Source organism: Mercurialis annua, linkage group LG2, assembly GCF_937616625.2.
Source record: "Mercurialis annua linkage group LG2, ddMerAnnu1.2, whole genome shotgun sequence".
NCBI lineage: Eukaryota > Viridiplantae > Streptophyta > Magnoliopsida > Malpighiales > Euphorbiaceae > Mercurialis > Mercurialis annua.
Window position 1 is genome coordinate 13,286,068 of NC_065571.1, and position 22,061 is coordinate 13,308,128.

A 22,061-nucleotide genomic window follows, 5' to 3' on the forward strand; every position below is an offset into this window, starting at 1 on the left:
ATTTCCTTATTTATATTTTGTTTATTTTCTTGTGTTGTAGGCTCTTCAGTCTGTTTTGGTGTTGAATGATCGCCGTCAGTGTGCTGAGGAGGAGGTCGAGCGTCTATCTTCTCTTCTGACGACGTCTGAGTCCGAGAGGGCGAAATTGAAGGCATCCTTAGAGGAGCATGATTCGCTTTTATCGCAACTCAAGGCGCAGGATAAAATTAATGACCGCCAAGTCAAAGTGATCGAAAAGAGAACTAATGACTTGACTCGGGAGATCGAAGGGCTCATTCGAATCAATACTCTTGTTGGCGAGGAGAGAAATAAGCTAAGATCATAGGTAGAAGGGCTTCATATCCGTCTACTTTATACGAAGGCTTTTTATTCCGCTTTGATTAGCGAGTATCGCCTTGCAATTGGAAGGAAGCTTTTGGAGCAGAACCCAAATATTGATCTTTCTGGAGCCAACGGGTTGGATCCTCAAGCCATCGCTCGCGATCTTCTTGATAGGATGTCTAAGGATCGTGCTAAATAGATTTTGTTTCTTTTGTATTTTGTTTTTTCTTATTGTATTTTGATTTCTATTTGTATTCGCGATTTATGAATATATCTTCTTTTTGCTCCAATATAAGTGTTTGCTTCTGTTTTATTTAATGTTTCCGAGTCGATGCTTGATTTAGATATTTGTTTCGCCTCGGGAGTTACTCTAAACCCCGTTTTAGCGTTTTTTGTTTTGACAGAGTTAATCTAAACTCTTTTACTAGAGTTAACACTCATAATTTTGCTCTTATTTTGAGTTAATCTAAACTCTTTTTTTGGCGATTTGCCTTTTTTGGCGATTTTCCTTTTTCCGAGTTAATCTAAACTCATAATTTCATTAATGCTCATCTTTGATTTAATCATTCATGGCAGTTCTTGATTTTTGTTTCTTTAGTGATTCGTCTGGCTAATCATATAGTAGGGAAATTGAACTTTTATTGATAAAAAGACTGCATACAATATATTAAAGATAGTTTTGACACCATCGGGTAAGATATAAAATCGTTACTAGCGATGGGTCGTCTTTCTTTCCTATTCTTCCTTCTTCTCGGTCTTGTTCTCTTGAAGGTCTACTACGGACTCGTCGTAGCATTTCTTAGCGATATTCTGATCTCCTCTCAGCGTCACTACTCCTTTCTCGGTTGGTATTTTCATTGCCAATGCTCTTATACTAGTTACCGCAGCTGAGTCATGAAAGAAGGGTCTTCTGAGGATGGCGTTGTATGTTAATTCCATGTCTACTATGTTAAATAGCGACATGACTTTCTTATTGATTCCTCTCTCTGGGCCGATTATCACTTCCAAGGTAACTGCTCCTAGCGGATTGATGGAGGGGCCACCGAGTCCTGACAATGGAATCGGTACTCGGCGCAACCTCGATGCGGTTCCTCCAAGCATTTTGTACGCCGCGTTTGTCATAAGGTTCGCTGCGCTCCCTTCATCGATTAAGATTTGCTCCATGTTCCAGTTCTCAATGAAAGTAGTTACTACCAAGGCATCGTTGTGAGGTGCTTTGACATGTTCGTAATCTTCAACATCAAAGATTACGGGTGGCATGTGAGTTTCTCTGATGATCACTTCTCTCCTTTTCTTTCTCCTAATTGTAGAGCTGTTGTGTCCACCTCCATTGATCATATGTATGGTTCCCAGTATTTTGGATGGGCGTTCATCTTTTTTTTTTCTTTTTTTTTGTCATCCCTGCTTCTCTTTTCTCCTTTGTCATTGCTCTTCTCTTTTCGGGCCATAAATTTCCTTAATTCGCCTGTGTCGATCACTCTCTCAATCTCGACCTTCAAATCTCTGCAGCTATCCGTTTCATGTCCATAGTCTTCGTGAAATTTGCAGTATTTTCTCGTGTCTCTTATCTCGGCTTTCATCTTCGGTGGACATACCACATTCTTGATGTTTTCTTTGATCCACATGAGGACGTTAGTTCGGCTGGTGTTCAGCGGTGTGAAGTTGTTTTCGTCATCTCTGGGGTCATATCTTGGTTCGTATCTTGTTTGGTGGGCGAATCGTCTATTTTCTTCTAGCCTTCCTCTCCTATCGTCGGATTTCGACTTCGACTTCTCTTTGGATTTCTCTTTCGATTATTTTCCTTTCGCTTCTTTTCCACGAATCGCCCTTCGCCCTTCGTCTAGCTCGAAGTATTTCTGGGCTATGCCCATCAAGTTCGAGAAAGTCGTGGGTTTATTAACCAGTAGCTTGTCTACCAGTTTTCCGAATCGTGTTCCTTCTCGCAATGCTTCGGTCGCCATGTCGACGTTTAGGTTGTTAATCTTCATAGCTTGCTTGTTGAACCGTTCGATGTAGCTTCGTAAGGTTTCTCCTTCTTCTTGAATGCATGATCTTAGGATGCTGGTGGTAGTTTTTGCTGGTATGTTTGTGAGATATCTGTTGGGAAATTCTGTTGAAAGCGAAGCGAAGCTCTTGATGGATCCTGGCTTCAGCTTGTTGTACCACCTCTGGGCGGTGCCCGTGAGCGTGGTTGGAAAAACCCTGCATAAGATAGCGTCTGATACGCTGAGTAGCTTTATGGTGGCTGTGAATCTGGAGGTGTGATCTCAGGGATCTCCTTCTCTGTGGAAGGTTGGCAGGACAGGTAGTTTCATACTATATGGGATGGTTTCTTCCATGATCTCGGGTGAAAGGGGCGATCCTTTCAGCCTGAGATCGTCTATTTCCAGTTCCTCCGACTTCAGCTTTTTGAGTGCTTTGGCGATCTTCTCTTCCAAATCTTCCTCAACCACGTATGTGTCTTTGCTCTTCTGGGGCGATTCCGAGGACTCGCCTTCCCCTTCTTGGTGTTTTTTCTTTGACTGTTCTTTCCCCGCATCTTTGTCTTGTCGCTTGCTTTTTGGTAGGGCATCTTCTTTCTCCTTCTCCCTTCGTTCTTCTCTTTTTGAGTTTAACCCGCTTCGGGCATCGTCTTGGTTTTGCTCATTGCTGGGTGTTTTAGGGGATTGCTCGTTGGATTTGTCTTTTTCATTATTTTGATTGCCTGGGCTTTCTTCGTCACTCATGTTTCCATTCTCCCGTCGGTTTCTCGTTTCGTCTTTTTCCTCATTTCCTCCGTTTCTAGGTTCCCTGCTTCTGTTATTTTCTCCCCTTGGCTCTTGGCGGCTTGAATTTGTGTTTTCTGTTCTTCCTCTTCTTCTTGGTGCTGTCGGGCTGAAATTATCCCTCAGGATTTTCATAGTTTCTTCGTGCCTATCATTCGTTCTTTTTGCTTCACTAGCCAATCTATCCAGATTTGTCTGGATAGATTATGGTACCTTTTTCAGCATCTCGTTGTACAACTCTTGCGCTGCCATGCCTGGCGTTGGTTGTTCTTCAATCCTCAGGTTAAAAGCAATTGGGTTGCTTCCTCTCATCAGATTAGTTTAATATTGAGGTGTTGAAAAAGAAGGCCCTCCGGTGTCACTTTTTCCTCCGGAGTTGTGGAGCCCATCTTCCATAACGCTGATTATTTTCGGTGTGCCTTTTGGATCCATTGATTGTTTGTCTTTCAGGTTCACTCTTTCAGAAGTCATCTTCTTGAATGAAATTTGTTTTGAGTTCAGAAAAGCTCTTTCGAATTGAAGTTGAGTTAAGCTTTTCCCACAGACGGCGCCAATTGATGGAGTCTGCCTTCTGAACCGGTGAATGAGACCTGCAGAACAGGGTAGAAGCTAACCGGACGGTGGTGGTCCGATTAACTCTCTGATGCTAAAGTCAGTTTAGAGCTTTGAGCAGCGTTTTGAGTATATAAAATGTAGTTGTGATTTTAGGCATACCTCATGCTCCTTTTATAGTAGATGAATATATACCTTGTAGAGTCATAGTAGGTAAGTGAATCCTAATTTGTAGGGATCGGGCTACTTTGTAGAGATTCACCCTGATTTGTCGTGATCTAACTTATTCAGACATGAGTCCTATTTAGGAATGTCTTCCTAAATAGTCTCGTATTCCTAAGATAGAGTTTATCTTTCCATGTTTGGAGATTGTGTCCAAATAGGAAGATACTTCTAGATATGGCGATCTACTCGAATCCCGGATTGACGCGCTTTGGGCGGATCCTATGGGATTTGGTCTTCGTCGGTATGTTGGCGAATCTTAAGGGATTCAGCGCCTTCTTCATATATTAAGGTCTTTATTAGGAGTCTGGTATCACCTGAGAATGAATCTCATGTGACTCGGCTCCATTGTAACTATCGTAGGATTCGGTATCCATCAATTATCACTTTATAAACTAATAATCGATAGTGTCAATTTTCAATAAATAAATTTAATAATACTATTTTTTTTAGAATCTATTTTAACTCATTTTACTTTGAATTGATTTTCAATTTGCATTGATTTTTCATTTAATTTACACTAACATTAATTTAATTAGACTAAGTTAATTTTAAATCAATAATCAGTCTAGTAAAAATTATTTTTAATTATTTACTACATCAAATTTACATTGAGTTTACATACAGTTTATACTGATCACTACGAGTTCCACTATCGACCACAATGTATCCAACCACAACTACCTCAGGTTCGACCATCAGATTACCCCTGGTCCAAACACATTTCTCATCATTGATATGCAGACTATTTTATTAGTCTTACTCATGTGGTCATATGGATTAATGAAGAGTGTAATATGTATATATTATAGCTAATTACTCTATGGCCCCCACGTATATTATAATTCACAGTTTGGTATCTCTTATTTGAAAATCAAATGATTTGGTACCTCAATTTTAATTTTGCAAACACTTACAACCTTTTGTTAAATATATGTATCAAATTGTTAATGAAATGAAATGTGAGGTACCAAATCGTTTGAAAATGAGATACCGAATCGTTAACATAATTGAAAGTGAGGTACCAAATTATTAACATAATTGAAAGTGAGGTATTATATCGTTTAAAAGTGAATACCAAATCATTATAGAAACTAACAAAAGCTCCTAATTGTTCACGGAATTAAAAGTGAGACACCAAATCGTTTGATTTTCAAATAAGAGGTACCAAACTTGAAATTATGATAAATATAAAGGACATTAGAGTAATTTGCTCTATATATTATATAAAGTATATATTGATAGCAATACGCATTTGCCTCACTGCTTGCTTATCCACGTGAAACAGCTAACCCTGGTTCGACTCCGGAGCGCGAATAGTCGAAGAGTCTTAAAATAAATCATAAGTTAAATTCACTTTAACTCCTAACTCTAAGAATACTAGACACCACGTAGGACTAGCTCAATTAATCAGACAAATAAATATCACACAGAGAACACAATTCTCAAATAAATTATAATGCCGTAAAATAAATCAAGTCTATTGAGTTCATACTTTAAAATCCAATATGAAAATATTAATTAAATAATATTTAATTAATAAATTAAATTCATTCCTCAAATAGTCGGTTAGCCGAATTTCTTAAAACTACCAAGCTAACTCCACATGTCGGGCGACCCAAGTCTAACCCGACACAAGTAAAATCCAGAATTATAAACCACAGTTTATAATTAATATTTAATAAAAATATTGATCAAATATTCAAATGAACTCAATAGCTTGAAATTCAAGTAAATAAGATTATCGGCAAAATACCCCAAATAATTTAATAAACAATTTAAAACTAAAATATGAATTTAATCACATTGGCACACTAAGTCAAAAATCTCAAAATAATAATTAACAATAATTATTAATTTAAATTTTAAATAATTCAAATATTATATCTAGATTTTAAAAATAATATTACTAATTTGGCAAACTTTCAAATTAAATGAAATCCCCAATTTAGAAATCAAAATTAATTAATCAATTAATAAAAGTACAAGTGATTAATTAAAATTAATTTTAAAGAATCAATTTGTTTAAACCAAACAACCTAGGGGTCACACTAGCTAATTAACCATCATCATTATCACTTAACATTAACAAACCCATACTCCCTTGCCATGAACAGTGACAACCCTGCCATAACCATTAAAACAGTTTGCAATAAAACCAAATCAATTCATCACATTCTTGCCTCTACTCACTATTATCCTAACATTAAACATTCAATCACTTAATCAAATTGAGGAAAGAATCTGGAAACATGATAACCAATTTCAATATCAAGAACACGTAAAAACGTTTGATAATATTATCACCAAACCAAAACTGAAACTTATAATTCAAGAAATCAACAATCAATCTTAGTGAACCCACAAATTGAGACTAAACAAATTACCATGAATCATTAGACAATTATCATTTAAGTAGCAAAATCACAGTTAAGTACGAAAAAGAATTCGACAACCATAACTTCAAACAGAGGCAGAATATAACCATAAAAAACAATGAGATGACGACAACGATAGCAAGATGATTTACGTACCGATTTACGAGAAACGAAGAGATAAGTTGTAGAGGAATGAGTCTACTTCCACGGGGACGAAGCGGAACTGAATTCGATCTAAAAACGGCAGCGAACGGATCGAAAAACGAAGGTATTGTTTTAGAAATCAAAACAAAGAATTACATTGAAAACGATAAATGGTGGCGGCCATAACGGAAAAGATAACGTACCGTTTCATGAAAACGAAGCTCGGTCTCGAAGATAAAAGAGTCTACAATCGCTGGGGAGAATCGGAACTCACTTCGGTTCTCAAACGCACGTGAAAATCGATTACGAACGGAAATAGCGCAAAAGAGGAAAAACTGAAATGAAGAACAAACTTACCTATTTTCATCAAGATTTTGAGAGGGATTTGTGTGAATGATTTTAGTGAAAGAGGGAGTGTAGATGACAGCTAGGGTTTGATGGATAAGTGTGGAAGAATTAGGGTTAGAATTTATAGGAAAATCGAAGGGTAAAACGTCAGGACGAATGGAACGGAACGGCTGCTGTGTTTGTCTCGAACGAGACCAGTGATTCGAGACACAGCTGCACTGGTCTCGTTCGAGACCAGTGATTCGAGACCCAGCCTTTTCAGCTTGGTCTCGTTCGAGACCAGAGAGTCTCGAACGAGACCCAGCTTTCCCAGCTTGGTCTCGTTCGAGACCAAGCTCTCTCTTGGCGGGCTAAAAAAATCAAATTTGGCCCATGGGCCAAAACCCCATGGGCCAAATCAAACCTAATTAAGGTTTGAACCAAACCAACATTTCTCTAAATCCAAATTGAACCAAGATACTAAAAATGACTCGAATTATTACCGGAAACTCATAAAATAAATTTCAAAATTTTACAGGGTATCATAAGGGTAAATATAAATTTCAATAAGAGTTCTTTAATGGGTATTAATATTGAACGTTCATAAAAGTTAGATGTTGAAGGTTCATAAAAGTTAGATGGGTGTGGTGGAGGCGCAAATACATATTCTCATTTACTGTAACTTCGCAAGAAGTATTTTATGTGGTGTTCTTCCGAAGTTAGATGTTGCTTGGACTTTTTCTAATTTATTTGTGGAGTTTATGACACAATGGTAGAATATTATTTCTAGAGGACCTTATTGGAAGTTTTGACAAGTCTTTTTGTTTTCTGTGGTGTGGGAGATTTGAAAGTATAAGAACAACAGAGTTTTTCAGAACAAAAGTTCAAGTGAAGACGAGGTGATCTTTAACTATTTATCAAAGGCAGTATTTCTTTTCAAGAGTTTCAATAGGGATTCTTTTTTATTCAGGTTTGGATTTTTTTTATTAATCCTTATTGTATCTTGTTTTCTTGATCTTGACTGCTTGTTCTTTTGGCATTTTCTCTTAAACAGAGTCTATAGTGTGCCATTTTTTATGTGAAAACTTTAAATTAAAGTCTTTTGCCACATATTATGGCTTTTTACATACATATTAGGCCTAATTATTTAAAAATCACCTATTTTGTAACTTTTTTCATTTATACTATGACTTAGAAAAATTTATAATTGTACCCTTTTTTCGATTTTTATGTTTCATCTGTATCCCAAAATTAAAAAATTTAACAATTTAATTAATTGAAAGATGAAAATATTAAAAACAAAAATAAATAGAAAGATTATGCCATATTTATTTTTATTTGGAAAAATACAAAAAACAATCCTTCAACTTCAAAATCCTTCAAATAAATCCTATTAATTATTATAATTTATTATTTTTTTCTAAATTCTCCTTCCTCTTCCTTCCATGGAAGGAGAACCAATGATGTTCCTCTCCTTCCATGGAAGGAGAAACAATGGAAGGAGGAACAAATCGTGTTCGAACAGATCTGTTCCCCCTTCTTTTGAAGGAAAAAAGGAGGAGCGGGTTCGAAAAATCGGAAAAAAATATAATTTTTTTAAAGGCCTAATTATTTAAAAAAATCCCACCTTGAAATATTTTTTCATTTATACACTGACCTAGGAAAAAGTTCATTTGTACCCTTTTTTTGATTTTTCATTTTCAATTGTACCCCAAAATTTTATTTTTTGACAAAATAATTAATTAAAGGATGAAAACATTAAAAATAATTAAATAGAAGGGTTATATCATCTTTTTTCTATTTGAAAAAATACAAAAAAGTTAAAAAATGAAGGATTATTTTAAGCTTTTTTCTAAATAAAAATAGTTCAATTTAGTGCTTTAGGGTAGAGTTGAAAACGAAAAATCAAAAAAAAAGGATACAAATGAACTTTTTCCTAGGTCATGGTATAAACGAAAAAATATTACAAGGTGGAGGTTTTTTAAGTAATTAGGCCTTTTTAAAAAAAATGTAAATCGATTTCGTTTTGTGTAAGTGTGTGTTTTTACGGTTTTTAATTTTTAAAATTTATTAATAATTAATATAAAAAAAATTATTATTTGTTGAATTTTTTAAGATAGAATGTGTTTTTGTATTATTAATAACATTAACGTTTTATTAGAATATAGGTTAAAAATAATTTAAATATTTTATAAAGAAAATAGGTCAATTCAACTCATTAGGGTAGAGATGAAACATAAAAATCAAAAATAGGGTACAATTGGAAATTTTTCTAGGTCATGCTATAAATAAATAAAGGGAAAAGGGTCATTTATGCCCTTAAAGTTTGCCTCTAGGATCAAACAAGCCTTCAACGTTCGAAAAGGTTCGAATATGCCCCCAACGTCTTAAAAAGTGAACAAAGAGTGTAATACCCCGTACGTCTGGCGTTGCCAAAGTAGGCAACGTGCCCGATTCAAAATAAGTAAAGCGGCCAGAAAGAAAATAAACAGAAGAATTAAATAAGGACAGACGCGAGTAGGTTGATATTGATATTTTAACAAGAAAATTTTAATATCAATAATTACATAAAGGAAATTGAATTAGACTTAAAAAGGAAAATATGGAAAAGTGGATAAAGTGCACTTAGACTCGAAAATTGGAAAATAAGGATTTAATTCCCGAAAAATGGAAATTTAATAGATTATTGACGGGAATTAGTACTTATAAAAATAATATCGAATAATTGGATATCGATATTTGTTAAAGCAAAATTTGAAAGGAAAAAGTGAGAAAAGGTGCATTTTAGCTCAAATTCGTTTTTAGCCGAAAATTTCTAAATTATACTATTGGAATAAAATAATGACATATCGAGGTGGTATTATTTATTTGGATATAAATAATACAAAATTTATCGAGATCGAACGATTAGAGGATTAAAGGACTAAATTGAGCGAAAGAAAAGTTATAAAATGAAACCAATGGAGGGGAAACTCAAAGGACCAAAAGAGAACATTTGCCAAGTTATATATACCCTTTGCATATGAATAATTATTCATATTACTTTCATTTCCAGCAAACAAAAAGAAAGAAGAAGAACATCATCTTCTTCAAGGTTCCTAAACCTTCTTTACCTTTCCAAATACTCGTTTGATGTCGGATTGAAGTCATCTTTGCGGCTACGAAACAAGGAGGACGAGAGCTTTCAATCAAGCCCAGAAAATCAAGGTAATAACCAAAACTTGGAGCTAGGGTTTCTGAATATATTTTCTGATTTGATTGAGCTTGATGATGATGATGTGCCTAAGCTTAATAATCATGTTTTTGATGGATAATTGATTGTTTAGAACTGAAATTAATGGGTAGTTTGAGTGAGTTGTGAGAGTTGTGAAATGTGGGGATGTTAGGGTGTGATGTATGTGGCTTGTTGGAGGCCGTGGTGGCCGGAGTTGTTGGACCTACGGTCCAACAAATGCCACCGTGCTACGTATTTGCAGCAGCCCTTGTGCGACGCACCAGGGCATAATCAGCCCCTCCCCCAACCAAAACAGGGGAGGGACATGTGAAGAAGAAGGGGGCTGATGCCACCCTTCGTTTGTGTTCGAATGCGTTAAGTTTCACGTCAAAAACGGAGCTACAGAGTTAGTAAACGAGTGTGACGTTTAAAGAGTTTTTGCACAAAAATGTTAGGGAAGTTGAGATAGATTTAAGTTGATGGTTATTGCATGAATTAAGGTTAAAATATATGGATTAATATTGAGTATATAGCTGTTTTAATCGACCGAAACGTTAAAGAGATTACTTGAGAATTTGACGATGTTGCTGGAATTTTTGCGCTGCAAAACAGCCATGTTGCAAGGGCAATATCTCGAGCTATGTAGCTCCAAATTAAGTTCCGTTTGTTGGTATGGAAACTTAAGGATGTCTTATATAAATATCTAAGTATAAGTTTCTGCTAGTTCGGCCTCTAAGTGTCTCAAATAAATCAGAACATTATGTCGCGCATAGAAGTTCTGAAATTTAGGACAGCCCTAAGTTATTAACTTCGGGGCCAAATTCCGACACCTTCGGGGGCTAATCTTAGTCCGAGATCTAAACAAATGTTGTAGACGACATTCTGAACTTTAAGAATGTCAATTTTGTTTAGAGGTCAGACTTTTTTAAGTAAACGGTTTCAATAGCCGAAGTTGGCTAGAAACCCAGTTTTGGATTAATTAATTATAAGTTAGATTGTGATTAATTCGAGATATTATCGAATTTGTGTAGACTTGACGAGGCGACTGCCAATGGAACCTGGAACTTACAGAACGCGACATCGCGTAGCTATTATCAAAGATTATGGATAGCAAGCGGTGAGTATATTTTACTCACTCTTATTATCGTACTAAAAACTATTTTATATATACTTTATATATTATTATTATTAAATGCATCGCATTAGTTATTTGAGTTGAATTGTTTGATTTGGATTGTTGGTATATGATTGGATTATATTCAACTTATTTGTTTATGGATTGAACTACATTGTATTGGATTGACTTGTTTGATATATGAATTGTATTACTTTGCTTATGACTTGTCGATTATTTGCGAATGTGAATTTGTATACGATCCGAAGAAACGAGCTACCTATTGGGCGTCAATAGGCCGTGTGATCACCGGTGTTTATAAGAGTCTATATATTCGTACATTGAAACGTTTGATATGAGCTCATTAAATGTTGATCATATTTATGATTATGAGATGGAATATGTTTGGGTATCGGAAAGGAGGATTATAATTTTGGCAAATACGAGGTAACTCGGTCGAACTATCTCGGGACCCGTATCTGGTGGGTAACTCGGTCGAACTATCTCGGGACCCACAACTTGGGATTAAGCAGTGGCATGAATAACTCGGTTGAACTATCTCGGGACTAATGCCACGTGGTAGCGAGTAACTCGGTTGAACTATCTCGGGACCGTACCACTTGGATTAAAATGATTTGATTTGAATACGATACATATTAGGGAAGGTTAAGGAGTTTAAGATTAAGGTTTCGATCGGATCAAATACTTGTCTTAAATGAACTGTTGGAATTACTGTGATTGTATATGTTGGAATTGTTCGAAAGTATGATTGTATAAATATTTAAAAATGTTTTTAAAATGCGATGCTTATTTTGATAATATGGTAAGTAATGTATAACTCACTCAGCTTAATAGCTGACCCCCCAATAGTGTGTTTTTCAGGTACTTAGATTCTGAACTTGGCTAGAAGTCCGTCTTTGACCGGAAGTCCCTTTGGCTATGTACAGTCTCGACTTCCATAATTGTTGCAGTAGTGTAATGTCTGATCAGTGTCGTAGCCTAGTACATTAATACGTTTTTCATTGTTTACAGTTGTTGTCAGTGTGTTTATGTTTGTTTTGGCTACGATTGTCATATTTATTCCACGGAGGTAAATTCCCGTGAGGTGTATGTAACACTAGTAATATATACCGGGTTAGTACGTATAAGGTACGGAAACGATAGGCCAGAGAAAGTTGTATTGTTTTACTAGTGTATATAAATGCTTCCGTTTGTAAAGTCTTTGTATGATTGTTATTTGCGAAAAACTTTTAGCGATTTTCAGGCTTGCTACGGGTTTTGGAACTACAATTCCCATTCCCTAGGGCCGGTCGCGGCTCGAGATTTCGGGTCGTGACAAAGTTGGTATCAGAGCAGTTGGTCCAGTTACCACTGCCATTCTTTGAAAAGTGTTTGTTTGACCCTAAGTACCTAGGAATTACTACAGCGTATAGAGTCTAGCCTTATTGATTATATGTGTCTGATTGAATTTTCTTGATGTTATTGGCTGTCTATTGCCGAGTGGAACGCGTGTGTGTGAGATTGCTTAAGCGTTTAAGTGAATGTGATATGCTTAGATAGTTAGTCAAGTTTTAAGTTAGATAGTGCATATCATATAGTAAATTATTGGATATGGTGGAAAAGTGTTTTGGACAATATCTCATGATTAAGAATTGTTCATGTTCAGTATATCTGGGCAAAATGGAGCTCGGCTACATGTTATATCAGAAAAGGAGGAAGCGCCTCCTATTTATCAAAAATGGACTTCATGTAGATACTGACAGACTGTAAGAGATACGTCAGAACGAGTGCATATCATACATTAAGGGATCTTTTGTAACCCGAGGTAGGACCATTTTATTGGAGATGGAAATTGGTGAGAAAATTCAGGAAGACCTATCCGAAGAGGAAGCATCAGAAGAGGTGAACCATCAGTACATTAGGAGTTTAGGACCCGACTTTGTTGAACTATACAACGATGTACCTAAGCATTTTGGATCGTTAGCCGCTAGAGCTCGTCAGATAACCAATAATCATGAGTGGAATGACGATTCCATTCCACCTTTCTTCTTTCGACGTGAGAGACAGGCATTCCCGTTTTGTAGGAATACTGCTCTTAGTATTTGGCATAACCCTGTAATTGTGCACAGAGGTAGAGGCAGTGCTAGACGCGCTAGAGGAGACAGATGTGGCATTATGACCCGAGAAAGGGGTGAGTCGAGTCAGACACCCTCAAGTACGAAATGATTTCTATGCTTACGTGCCAAATGTGTTTATATGATTGAGATGTTTGTATTGTTTTGCTTATAGTATGATCGATTGATATGGCATGCATTGATAAAATTTTGTATTGTTAGGATAATGCCTATAGAGATAGATTAAGAAACCCGCGCGTATAGGCTTTATCCTATACATAGTTGCTAGTATAGAAATTGAACAAAGAATGCATAAAATACATAATATACAAATATATATGGCGTGAAACGTAATCTCACTACTAAATAACAGCCATTTAGCGACGGATTTTTCCGTCGCTAAATGGCAAAAATCCGTCGCTATTTTTTTTATCGCTAAAATTTTAACGACGGGATAAAAAAAATTAGCGACGGAATTTATCAAATTAGCGACGGATTTAAATCCGTCGCTAATTTTTGAAAATAAAAAAAAATTAATTAAAATCGTAAAATGAATATTATTTAATCGGTCGAGCTCCGTAACCCACCCACCCGCTATACATTACACTACACACTGTCATCCACCGCAATTATCGCAAATTTTCAAACTTCCTAATAGGTCACCCATCCTTCACATTTCTCCCACCCAATCCTCTTTAACCTTGTAGTTCCTCCGTACGTAGCTCCACCTCAACCAACTCATATTCTTGTTATATAATTATGTATATTATATTTAAATATATCTTAAAGTAACAAAAAGTTACTCCCGCAATTTACTCCCGTAATATAAAGTAATTAATTTTTCATACTAATTATTTTTAAATAAATAGTTAATAAATTATTTTTTAATTATTATTTTAAATAAAAACAACAAATAATAAACAATTATTTTTTTATTAAATAATTATTTTTGTAATAAGTTATTTTTTAATTAATATTATTTAAATTAATATTTATTTTTTAATTAATATATATTTTAATTAATAATTTTTTAATAAAAATAAGCCTTTTAGCGACGGATTTTAGAATCCGTTGCTAAATGTATTACTTTTAGCGACGGATTACAAAATTTGTCGCTAAAATGGAAGCAATTCCCGCCACTTTTAGCGACGGAATTTCCGTCGCTAAAATTGGCGGGATGAATCCCGCCAATTTTTTTAGGATTTAGCGACGGATTCAAAATCTGTCGCTAAATCTGTCGCTAAATTTGATTTTAGCGACGGATTTGAAATCCGTCCCTAAAATCCGTCGCTAATCGACTGTTTTCTAGTATTGTCTCCTATATTATGTTTCTATTACCACAAGGATGGTAAACGATATCAAAGAAAGGATGCTATGAAAGATTGACACATGAGCCTAAAGGCTACGTGAGATCAGAATATTATCAAGATGGCGAACTATAGAGATGGATGAGTATTAAAGGACGGGGAATGGGATATTCGTTTAGCAATGCTAGCTAAGAACAGCATTGGCTATAAAACACTTGCATAAGTGTTCATGGATAACGAAACTTCCAATATTAAAATCATAATAAACCCAATAAATTATAATGAAAAGCCATTAATGTCGCAAGGTGTGTAATCTGGATGGACTTACTATTTTTCCAAGATACGAAAATCTTGTGATTTTAAATAGTGCAATTGTGCTCAGACCTTGCATATGATACATCATGATCACGTTAGCAATGCATACAAAAAAATGATTTTCAAAAATATAGAGCATGCATCATATTTATTTAAACATCAAAGAAAACGTGATTTTATCGAGCAACTCTTTAGTGATGAGAGATGTCATCACTCTGAGCTACAATTATACTAATGTTTTTAAACAATTTAAAACAAAAGTATTTGAATCTAAAGAAAAGTTAGAAAGACTGGCCAGTCAAAGATGTTTGAAAAGTGTTTTGTTTTGTATGAAACTCAGATGTAAAGCCCTGCGACAATAACAATAAAAGATTCTTGATAAACAAGAATAAACATATGTGATAAAATACACCCCAATATAAGAACTGAGCCTTAGTGATAGTAAAAATATCATCGAGATGGTTGAGATGAAATACAAGAGATGTCGGTAAGATACCTAAGATTGGTGCTTACCAAGTATGATACGGAGCAAAAGTACAATATATAAAAAAAAGCAAAAGGAATGTAGACTCGAGAAAAATACGGACCATGGAAAAGACCATGTAAAGGTAAGAGCAATGAAATAATACGCGTACAATGCTTAAATACTCGAGGAGAATAAACGAGAAAAGGAGTGTATCGTAATAAGTTAGGTTAACAGAAAGATGCCCAATGTAACGATAAGAGGTGGATTGGGAAAGAGATGGATCTGATATAGCCGCAAACAAAAAGAGTCAAATATAAGAGTTTGACATAAGCCTAAGGTCGATCTTACTGATAGATTAGATGTCAGTAAGAGCCCGATATAAAGATATACACACGATAAAGGGTGCAATACATAAACGGATGCGAGAAGGGAGTATTTTTTTTACCTCATATTGATAGTTAATATTGGAAATATCGAAACAGGAAGTGCAAGAGGATCGGGAAAACGATAAGACAAAGATAAAGAACTTTTGTGGATGATAATAAAGGAATTATCATTCCTGTGTTCATTACGACAAGAGAGGTCATGTATAACACGCACATTGAAATAAGAGATAGAGTGATCGAAAATCATTGAGATAAATTAGACAAATAATCAAGAAGTATTGGAATAGGATCGATGATATAATCAAGAAACATGATAAAAGAAAGGGAATGGATTACGTCGAACGGTGGTAAAGATGCTACCCATCCAATATGGATGATCGAAGTTAAAGGACTGAGAGATGAGAAGTATGCCATGAAAGATGGACGCGACACAATATATGTAATCTGTAGCGCGCATTCAACTTCATGAGATTCACTGTTAAAGGGCCATGAAATATGTGATGGTTATAAAAGGATAACAAATAAAAGACCGTATAAATCTAACTGTAAAGTAAACAATTAGTAAGTAGATAATCAAAGTATCGCAGCAAAAGCATAAAAGGGAAAAGATAAACATATACATGATCAGATACAAGAATGACAAGAGGAACGGATGAAAAATGACGTCGGGTTGCAATAAACTTTAAAATTTATATGATGTGAGACAGAGGTAGAAGCTATAAAGGATAGTACAACCTGACAAGAAAATGTTAGGATTAAGATTAAGATTTGAGAAACGATAGAAAGAAGACCAATAGAATTATTATGGAATGATAATTCATCGTAAATGTCGAAAGAAACAAACGATTAAAGGACAAGGAAAGGCATTGTTTTTGATTAAGAAATATATATTAATCATAACATATCAAGAGATGAATCAAGATTAGTCAAGAGAAGTAAAAGAGCGACGTTAGATAAGTATAAGTAATTGTTACACGTTGTTTGGTTCAGACAAACACGGTAACCCGAACATCGAGAGGAACGCATTAAGATAAAGCGAAGGATTCAACCTTATACTTAGTCAGAAAGTATTAGTAAGTGTTAAGTGGAAACGTCAAAGGAACCTTTGGAGTAGGGTAAATTGGAATTGGCGACGATAGAACGGAGTTCCAAATTAGCTCATAAAGCTATGTTTCGGACAAATTTCGGACCCCAAAACCCGATTATTTTAATCGGAATCAATGGATATAAGTAATGGATATTGTATAGATTAAATTTGGATAAGTTAATCATGACATTATTTAATTGGATTAGTTGTTTTTCAAGCTCAAAGACGAGCCGAAAACCTGAGTTAACCTAAGGGTAAAAGTATGGCTAGTAGCCAACTTTGAGGACGATTTCGAACATTAAGAAAATGTCGAAATGAAATTTGGTCGTAATGAAAGTTGTAGACGGAATAGCAAAATATAAGAATACTGAATTTATTTCAGAGTTAAACGTTTTTAAACGCTTGGTTCATCGCCTTAAACAGCGGCCTATAAGACCTACAAGTACAGTCTCAAAACTACCTCAAGAAGGCGATTTCAGCGCAAATTTTCGACATCATCCAGGATTATTTTTTTTACTCTATGTTCAAAACAAAAGTTGGAGATAGCATTGCGGACTATAAGTTTATCAATTCTGTTTGACAAACGAGCTACTCGATATAAGTGATTTTAAAGGGTCAAAGTTGACCAGAAGAGCAATTGTGGACAAGTTCAAAATAACTTAAAATGTTAAGTTATTCAATTAAACTGTTCTAAACTAATCCAATTAAGATTTTGATTAATAATTAAGGATATTTAAAGGACATTTTAAGATAGTATCAAATATGATACGCTATAAATACGACTCGCAAGAAATTGCAAAGAAACGACGAATAAACGTTAAAGAATATCAACACTAAGAAATGAGAAGATGCGAGGAGTTGGCCAACAACAAAATGGATCTTCAAAGTACATTAAAGAGAATCTGATGATAGTGAAAAGACATATAAGAAACAGCTACAAAAGGACGCGAAAGATATGCGATGTCGAAGTGACAAGTTTACGCGCAATTGTGATAATGAAGTAAACAATGTAAAGAAATGGTAAGATCTTTACCAGAAAAAGAATTATAGGAAAATTCGAGGATGAATTTTTATAAGGGGAGAAGCATGTAATACCCCGTACGTCTGGCGTTGCCAAAGTAGGCAACGTGCCCGATTCAAAATAAGTAAAGCGGCCAGAAAGAAAATAAACAGAAGAATTAAATAAGGACACACGCGAGTAGGTCGATATTGATATTTAACAAGAAAATTTCAATATCAATAATTACATAAAGGAAATGGAATTAGACTTAAAAAGGAAAATATGGAAAAGTGGATAAAGTGCACTTAGGCTCGAAAATTGGAAAATAAGGATTTAATTCCCAAAAAATGGAAATTTAATAGATTATTGACGGGAATTAATACTTATAAAAAATAATATCGAATAATTGGATATCGATATTTGTTAAAGCAAAATTTAAAAGGAAAAAGTGAAAAAAGGTGCATTTTAACTCAAATTGGAATTTGAACGTTTTTAGCCGAAAATTTCTAAATTATATTATTGGAATAAAATAATGACATATCGAGGTGGTATTATTTATTTGGATATAAATAATACAAAATTTATCGAGATCGAACGATTAGAGGATTAAAGGACTAAATTGAGCGAAAGAAAAGTTATAAAATGAAACCAATGGAGGGGAAACTCAAAGGACCAAAAGAGAACATTTGCCAAGTTATATATACCCTTTGCATATGAATAATTATTCATATTACTTTCAATTCCAGCAAACAAAAAGAAAGAAGAAGAATATCATCTTCTTCAAGGTTCCTAAACCTTCTTTACCTTGCCAAATACTCGTTTGATGTCGGATTGAAGTGATTTTCGCGGCTACGAAACAAGGAGGACGAGAGCTTTCAATCAAGTCCAGCAAATCAAGGTAATAACCACAACTTGGAGCTAGGGTTTCTGAATATATTTTCTGATTTGATTGAGCTTGATGATGATGATGTGTCTAAGCTTGATAATCATGTTTTTGATGGATAATTGATTGTTTAGAACTGAAATTAATGGGTAGTTTGAGTGAGTTGTGAGAGTTGTGAATTGTGGGGATGTTAGGGTGTGATGTATGTGGCTGGTCGGAGGCCGTGGTGGCCGGAGTTGTTGGACCTACGGTCCAACAAATGCCACCGTGCCGTAGCACGGTGGAGCTGCTATTTGCAGCAGCCCTGGTGCGACGCACCAGGGCATAATCAGCCCCTCCCCCTACCAAAACAGGGGAGGGACATGTGAAGAAGAAGGGGGCTGATGCCACCATTCGTTTGTGTTTGAATGCGCTAAGTTTCACGTCAAAAACGGAGCTACGGAGTTAGTAAACGAGTGTGACGTTTAAAGAGTTTTTGCACAAAAATGTTAGGAAAGTTGAGATAGATTTAAGTTTATGGTTATTGCATGAATTAAGGTTAAAATATATGGATTAATATTGAGTATATAGCTGTTTTAATCGACCGAAACGTTAAAGAGATTACTTGAGAATTTGACGATGTTGCTGGAATTTTTGTGCTGCAAAACAGCCATTTTGCAAGGGCAATATCTCGAGCTATGTAGCTCCAAATTAAGTTCCGTTTGTTGGTATGGAAACTTAAGGATGTCTTCTATAAATATCCAAGTATAAGTTTCTGCTAGTTCGGCCTCTAAGTGGCTCAAATAAATCAGAATATTATGTCGCGCATAGAAGTTCTGAAATTTAGGACAGCCCTAAGTTATTAACTTCAGGGCCAAATTCCGACACCTTCGGGTGCTAATCTTAGTCCGAGATCTAAACAAAAGTTGTAGGCGACATTCTGAACTTTAAGAATGTCAATTTTGTTTAGAGGTCAAACTGTTTTAAGTAAACGGTTTCAATAGCGAAGTTGCCTAGAAACCTAGTTTTGGATTAATTAATTATAAGTTAGATTGTGATTAATTCGAGATATTATCGAATTTGTGTAGACTTGACGAGGCGACTGCCAATGGAACCCGGAACTTACAGAACGCGACATCGCGTAGCTATTATCGAAGATTATGGATAGCAAGCGGTGAGTATATTTTACTCACTCTTATTATCGTACTAAAAACTATTTTATATATACTTTATATATTATTATTATTAAATGCATCGCATTAGTTATTTAAGTTGAATTGTTTGATTTGGATTGTTGGTATATGATTGAATTATATTCAACTTGTTTGTTTATGGATTGAACTACATTGTATTGGATTGGCTTGTTTGATATATGAATTGTATTACTTTGCTTATGACTTGTCGATTATTTGCGAATGTGAATTTATATACGATCCGAAGAAACGAGCTACCTATTGGGCGTCAATAAGCCGTGTGATCACCGGTGTTTATAAGAGTCTAGATATTCGTACATTGAAACGTTTGATATGAGCTCATTAAATGTTGATCATATTTATGATTATGAAATGGAATATGTTTGGGTATCGGAAAGGAGGATTATAATTTTGGCAGATACGAGGTAACTCGGTCGAACTATCTCGGGACCCGTATCTGGTGGGTAACTCGGTCGAACTATCTCGGGACCCACAACTTGGGATTAAGCAGTGGCATGAGTAACTCGGTTAAACTATCTCGGGACTAATGCCACGTGGTAGCGAGTAACTCGTTTGAACTATCTCGGGACCGTACCACTTGGATTAAAATGATTTGATTTGAATACGATACATATTAGGAAAGGTTAAGGAGTTTAAGATTAAGGTTTCGATCGGATCAAATACTTGTCTTAAATGAACTGTTGGAATTACTGTGATTGTATATGTTGGAATTGTTTGAAAGTATGATTGTATAAATATTTAAAAATATTTTTAAAATGCGATGCTTATTTTGATAATATGGTAAGTAAAGTATAACTCACTCAGCTTAATAGCTGACCCCCAATAGTGTGTTTTTCAGGTACCTTGATTCTGAACTTGGCTAGAAGTCCGTCTTTGACCGGAAGTCCCTTTGGCTATGTACAGTCCCGACTTCCATAATTGCTGCAGTAGTGTAATGTCTGATCAGTGTCGTAGCCTAGTACATTAATACGTTTTTCATTGTTTACAGTTGTTGTCAGTGTGTTTATGTTTGTTTTGGCTACGATTGTCATATTTATTCCACGGAGGTAAATTCCCGTGAGGTGTATGTAACACTAGTATTATATGCCGGGTTAGTACATACAAGGTACGGAAACGATAGGCCCGAGCAAGTTGTATTGTTTTACTAGTGTATATAAATGCTTCCGTTTGTAAAGTCTTCGTATGATTGTTATTTGCGAAAAACTTTTAGCGATTTTCAGGCTTGCTACGGGTTTTGGAACTACAATTCCCATTCCCTAGCGCCGGTCGCGGCTCGAGATTTTGGGTCGTGACAAACAGGCCCCCATTTTGACTTATAAATGAGATGTTGGGGTCTGGTTGTCGAAATTGGAGGGTCTGATTGTCCATTTTTCAAAACGTTGGGGGCATATTTGAACCTTTCTAGACGGTGAGGGCTTATTTGATCCTAAAGTCAAACCTCAGAGGCATGACCTAGAAAAACTGCATAATTATTTATTTATAGCATGACCTCAGCTAGTTATTTATTTATAGTATGACCTAGAAAAAAATTCAGAACCTAAAGTGTGTGGTTTTTAAATAATTAGGCCTATATATTTATTCATAAAAAAACTCATTAAATTCAACTAAAATTAATTAAACAACTAGCTGATGATATAACATTTAGTCAAAGTAGGAAGAAAATGGAGTAAATCTATTATAAAAGAATAGCAAAATGTGGAAACACTTTTTGTTTACATTATTTGCCATATTTTACAATCAATTGCTTTTTCTTCTGCAGATTCACGTTCATGGTTTATTGCAGAATTCGACTTTATGGTTTACACTTAGCAAAAACAGAAGATTATGGCTATCATAAATTCCTGTAGTACTAACAAAGCACGTAATAAATTCTATAAACTTCCAACAAATTTAGTGAACCCGCTTTTCAAACTCAATAACGCGTTAAGAGTATAAAATTTCCATCATACATTTCAATTCGGCATCACAATTCTAATTTGTAGCAAAATTATATTAAAATTTTAATTTTTCTTTCAAGAGAATACACTTTAAATTTTTTATATGACATAATCTATTCTCAGATCTCTATACTTTTTTTTTTGTCTAGTTCGTCTTTTAAAAACAAAAATTATTTACTTTGTCCCTCTGTGATGTAGCGGAAGTCACCAATAAAAAACAAGATAATTTAAAAGTTATTAATTATCAAATAATACCAGCAATGAAATTCTAAAATCTATTAATTAAATAATATGAATACTAGGAAATAGTCGAACGTTTGTTGATTCAAAGAATAC